Genomic DNA, 5,451 nt, shown 5'->3' with positions numbered 1-5,451 from the left:
ACACACACACACGCACGCACACACGCACACACCCACACATACTTGTTTAATTATGTTTTTAGCTTAATTTTTAAGTACATTATGTACCCGTTCAATATTTAACATTTTTTAATAATGTCTAATTTATTTGCCCCCTGTTTATGACTCTAGGTAAACTGTAAGAGTTTTTATTGTCATTTTAAATCAAATAACCTTATTTTGTTTACTGACTGTATGTACTATTGCCGAGAGGGGAAGCCAGGAGTGCCATAGCACAGGGCTTACCTTTTGGTACCTTGACACGTGCTTGACACGTGCTTGACAAAAAAATGGGCTTTCAATCTAACCTTGAATAATCCTACACTCTAGCCAAATTCGATGTAGAATAAATTGCAACTAACAAAGGCATTAAGTAATTTATAGGGGTTTACAGTTCAGTTTTCGTCTCACCGAATGTCTTGCTTGATGCCATGCTCATGTGTCCTATAAACCCTCTGTATAGCTTTATCGGTATAACAATTATTGACTAAACTCAAAATAATTTTAGCAAAAAAATATTGGTAAATTAAATTGAATGCAAAATGAATAAATACAACATCACAGTTGAATACCGAATGAAAAATGTATAAATGTTACAATAGAAGGCGAAAATTCAATTTCATTTGTAATACAATTCGCAATGTGATTTCGCGCGCTTTTTACGAAAGATGGCGTCGTTTTTTGACGTCACCGTATTGTCCACTTGATGTGGGTCCCGGACTGGGTACGGACAAAATCGGACGAGTTTTTTTTGAAAGGACACGATTACCGTTGTTACACGGAAATCATTTTGATGGACGGTTTAGGAAAGCATTCTTTTTGTTGTGTGATAGATGAACGTGAGAGGTCCCGTTAAATTTGAAAACTATTTACTTGTTTTGTACCACGACAGATGTACAAAAGTGTACAGCCCTACTCACAATCATGTGTGGTCAGTATATTGTATTGTCTAGTCTACTAGTGTCTTCGTTATTTTTAGTATAAGTTAGCATTATACAATTAAAAGATTATACTTTGTTGATTTATATTTGGTGAAACTACAGACACATGAGTCATGTCAACTTTACGTCTCAGGGTGACGGGCGTAGTTAAACACTCCTCAGATCTTTGTTTAGAGGATAGAAAAAAAATAAAGGAAAGGAGCTTCCTTAAGTACGGAATGAATACCCAAACAAAAATTGATTACAACAAAATGACGGATTTCTTAAGTGTTATACCATAATCTAACAATAAGTCATTATCGACTCGTTTAATTAGAGTAGGTCAATATTCCAATATAGTCTAAGGTTCTTTAACACGCGATTGCATCGCTACGCTTGCGATTTGTAGGCGATTGCATCGATGCAAACGTGCGACTACATCGATACAAACGCGCGATTGCATTCGCCCATGAATCCCAAGCGTAGCGATGCAATCGCGCGTTTGTATCAATGTAGTAGCGCGCTTACATTGCGTTTGCATCGCCGCTTAAAATCGCGCGAGTGTGTAACCGCTCTTACTGGCACTACAACTATCATGGATGGGCGTGTCACTTGTCTCCAAGATCACGGCTTGTTCGTCTCGTCCCTCGCTTGATATTATAGAAAAAAAATTTAGCATCTCTTTTTCACCGAAAATTGTATTGGTCGGAAGTCTGTCGGGTGTATGTCGATTTTTTCATTGACTCTTTGAAGGACGTGTGTGACTAAAACACATTATTTATCTTTCACCTACAGATTTAATTAATCAGAAATTTAATTACGGCTTTCTATTAATTGAAACTAACTAAAACTATTTTTTTGCGCTACCTCTTAGAAATTAGCACGTTCTTTAGTAGTTTTCGTAGATTTTAAACTGTCCATAAAACTCGATGGAACAGTGGAAGTCAGTTTCGTGTCCGTGCTCGTATTAATATACAGAAAACATATTTGAAACAGCAAAGGAAATGTTAGAAATCGAATTTCTAGGCAACTTACAGGTTCAAGTTTCGCTCGCATAAAACTTTTTCAACTCGAAAATATTCGGCATAAAAAAGAACTTTACTTGAAAGTACTCTCATCATTTGAGTTGAGATAGTTTTGTTGCCTTTAATACTGTAACGAATTATTTGATACGGAATTAGTTTGTGTCAAAGGTTGAAAGAAAATTTTAAGAAACTTGGCGTAATAAAGCCGGATGTGAATTTACGTCGATAATACATAATAAAAGCATTTTTAAAATGTCAGTAAGGGTTGTCTCACACTGTATATAATAATACACTGTATGTTATATAAACTTTATCCTCTACAAGATAAGGCAACATTTTATTAAACAAAACATGAAAACGAAGTTGCAGTAAGCGGCGGCTAGCTGCAGCGGGCTGCGGGAGACATAAGTTGACAAGTCCCATGAACCTGTAATTACACCAGCACCCTTCAAAATTGAAACGCAGTAATGTGAAAATTATTGCCTGGCGGCAGAAATAGATAAGGCGGCAGTACTTCTCTGGACGAACTCTTACACAGGGAGCTCTACTGCTACTAAAACTTATTAGCCTTATTTCTTTTTTAAAGTGGATTTTCTCTATTTGCTTAGAGACGCGGTGTATTTACGCAAAGTCGAGTTGCGAATGACATTGTGCCGCTGCTCAGTATTCAGTGGGCGGCAGTGATTTTCCAATGAGCGCGCGATGTCTTCACCCACTCACGGGCTTATTCTGGAAGTTATTAAAACCATGTTGTAAAATATAAGAAATTGGTGGCGAACTTATATCCCGTGGATGTTTTAGAATAGGGCACAAATAGTAATGTAAGGCAGGACATAACCAGCAGCGTTTGATTTGGTAAATTACTGTTATGATTGTAGTTTAACATGTTTCTTGTCAGCCACTGATAAAGGCAACTGTGAAGATAAAACTTTCATAGTTTTCACAGGTGACAGCAAAAAAACCGGTTAAAACATAGAACAAAGATATGTAAAAAACACATGGAGAAATTCGTAAAGTTTACTGACTCGTTCCGTAGTTCAGCGTTTGTTACAGATTTTTGGTTTTAACAGATTTTTTGCCGTAACGCTAACTGTGAGAAATCTATGAAAGTTTTTCTCAATCAATGCACTTATGTACCTATTCTTTGGCATACCTAATTCTGCGGACGCGGCGTGCTACTTTAGTCTAGTGTTGGGTAGGACATGAAATTAAAATGAGTTTGAGGGAGTACCTCATTTGAAAAAATTTGTCAGTACAATGTTCTACTTCAAATGAGGAGAGGTAGTGGTAAGAAAGTTTGCACCTACGGCTATGACTCACCAACGGACAGGGAATATTAAGCACATTTTAACTTAAGTGTTATGATATAGTATAAATAAATGCTAATTTTATTTAGCTCTATCTGTATGATCATATATGATGTAAAATCAGCTAAAAAGCGGGCAGTGTAGGATTGTTGCATTTGTTGCATTCGAAGCAGTGTGCGGCTGTTACATGAGGCTATGACATGAGGTGAGGTGTGAGGTGGGATATTTTTGTGACATGAGGTGTTGTGACAAACCACCCAAGTGAGTGGTACAAACGAGTTGCCTCGTGTAAGAGTAACTCAACACTACTTTAGCCACGTGTCGCAATTTTACTTTAAACATGTAATTCGTACTTCATTCTCCGGAATACGTTAGCAACTGTCCATCAATACTAGATTTCCCTTTTTTTTTATACCAATATACTTTTACTAATTTCTTTGCAGTTTTTCTTTGCTTACTACCACAACAATACTTGTATAGAGTAAGATGGCCCATACACCACTAGTAATAATTGTTATACAAAGATCGAACACAAAGGATAATTCCTCCGATATAACAGCACATTGCTTCATGTTTTATCATTCTTGAGCAACTCTTACATCAGTTTTTAGTATCAGAATACGGTCGTCAACTGAGGTACCGACGACTCGTCTTGTTAATGAGATTCTTTGGCTCGCGGTTTGCATTTCAGATCAGACCTGTCTGTGCCGGTGTACTACTGAACTCGTTCCCGTCTAATGAGGTTTGTGAAGACGGCTGGAGAATTGATTTGGCCTTTGTGTATTTAGATGAAGAAGGTTTATTGTGAGAGGCATTTTCGTGTAGTTTACGGAGGTCCGAAATATAAATTTAAGTGAGATTTAGCAGTCTAGCAGCTGTCTAGCAGATAATAGTTACGGTTAGATTTCCTTGGCGCTTCAAAAACAGTTATGTTTTCATAAAATTGTTTCAGTAGACAGTTGATACCATTGGAGTTGCTGTGAAATGCAGCACTGGTATCTTCTTTTTTATGATACCACGTGATATGTAAATGCGTTAGTTATGTCAAGGAGAGCATTGTTATACAAAATTAATGGATTCCCACCTTGAACGAACGAAAAGATGATTTGTGTAAAAAAGGAAATAAATTCAGCATACAGCGACACGTGAGGTACAAAGAGAGCATAAAAAATCCTTTTATTGAAACTAGCCGGGCCGTTATCCATTATGTATTAGGCTCTGGGGACGTGGTGCCATAACTATACGACTTTTCAGCTATTTGTTCGTCTCTCGCTGAATTAATAAAAGTACCAGAAGAAATAGTATCAGGATCTCGACTCCGACTACCTATTTGCAACCTTTGGAGTCAAAACTCTTGGCTCGGTCCCGGTGCCTTTGATCTTTACAGCCAGCATCTTGGGCATCTTGCCACAGGGACCCAATTTTACTCATGTAATTAATATAATAACTACCTCCGTGGCCGAACGGTTACCATGCTGGATAGCCATGCAGAGGCTCCGGATTCGATTCCCGGATCGGGAGAAATATTTGTATGGCCTACATGTGTTTCTCTCGTCAGTTTGAGTATCATTTGTGGTTGACTAGCAGTTTAACTTTAGAAGCAATAGAGAACCTTATCGAGTTCTTAGGTTTTCGCGATTGTTACACATAGGAAATGAAACTAGAGGAAATACTGGATCCCAAACTGGTGGTACGGAGAAACCATCTTCCCTGTTGAAATTAGGATGTTTTTTAATTTCAATGGCCTCTGACCATGACCATGGGACCTGTAAAGGGCCCGATACGTCGGTTTGTTTGAAAAAACAAATATACGCGATTTAAATCCGGAAACATAGTTTCATTTCCTAATAGAGAACCTTGTGAAAGAGTTCGTCCAAGGTAGTACTGCCGCCTTACCTATTTCTGCCGCCGAGCAGTTACGAGAATGTCAGCATTACTGTGTTCCAGTTTTGAAGGGCTTTGAAGGACTTGTCAACTTATGTCTCAGGGAGACGGGCGCAGTGGCAGTGCACCTTAGATCTTTACAATTTAAAGCTCTGAGTGGCACTTCAACTGTTATGGACAGGCGTGTAGCTTACCATCACGCACACGACTTGTTCGTCCCGTCACTTGATGTTATAAAAAAAGACTATGTGTACCGGCAGACAGGGTTTCCCTAGTGTCCCTGCACAAGGGAAACCA

This window comes from Hyposmocoma kahamanoa, unplaced genomic scaffold, assembly GCF_003589595.1.
Source record: "Hyposmocoma kahamanoa isolate Upper Pololo Valley unplaced genomic scaffold, ASM358959v1 237, whole genome shotgun sequence".
In the NCBI taxonomy this organism is placed as follows: Eukaryota; Metazoa; Arthropoda; class Insecta; order Lepidoptera; family Cosmopterigidae; genus Hyposmocoma; species Hyposmocoma kahamanoa.
Note: the sequence above shows the minus strand (reverse complement) of the source record.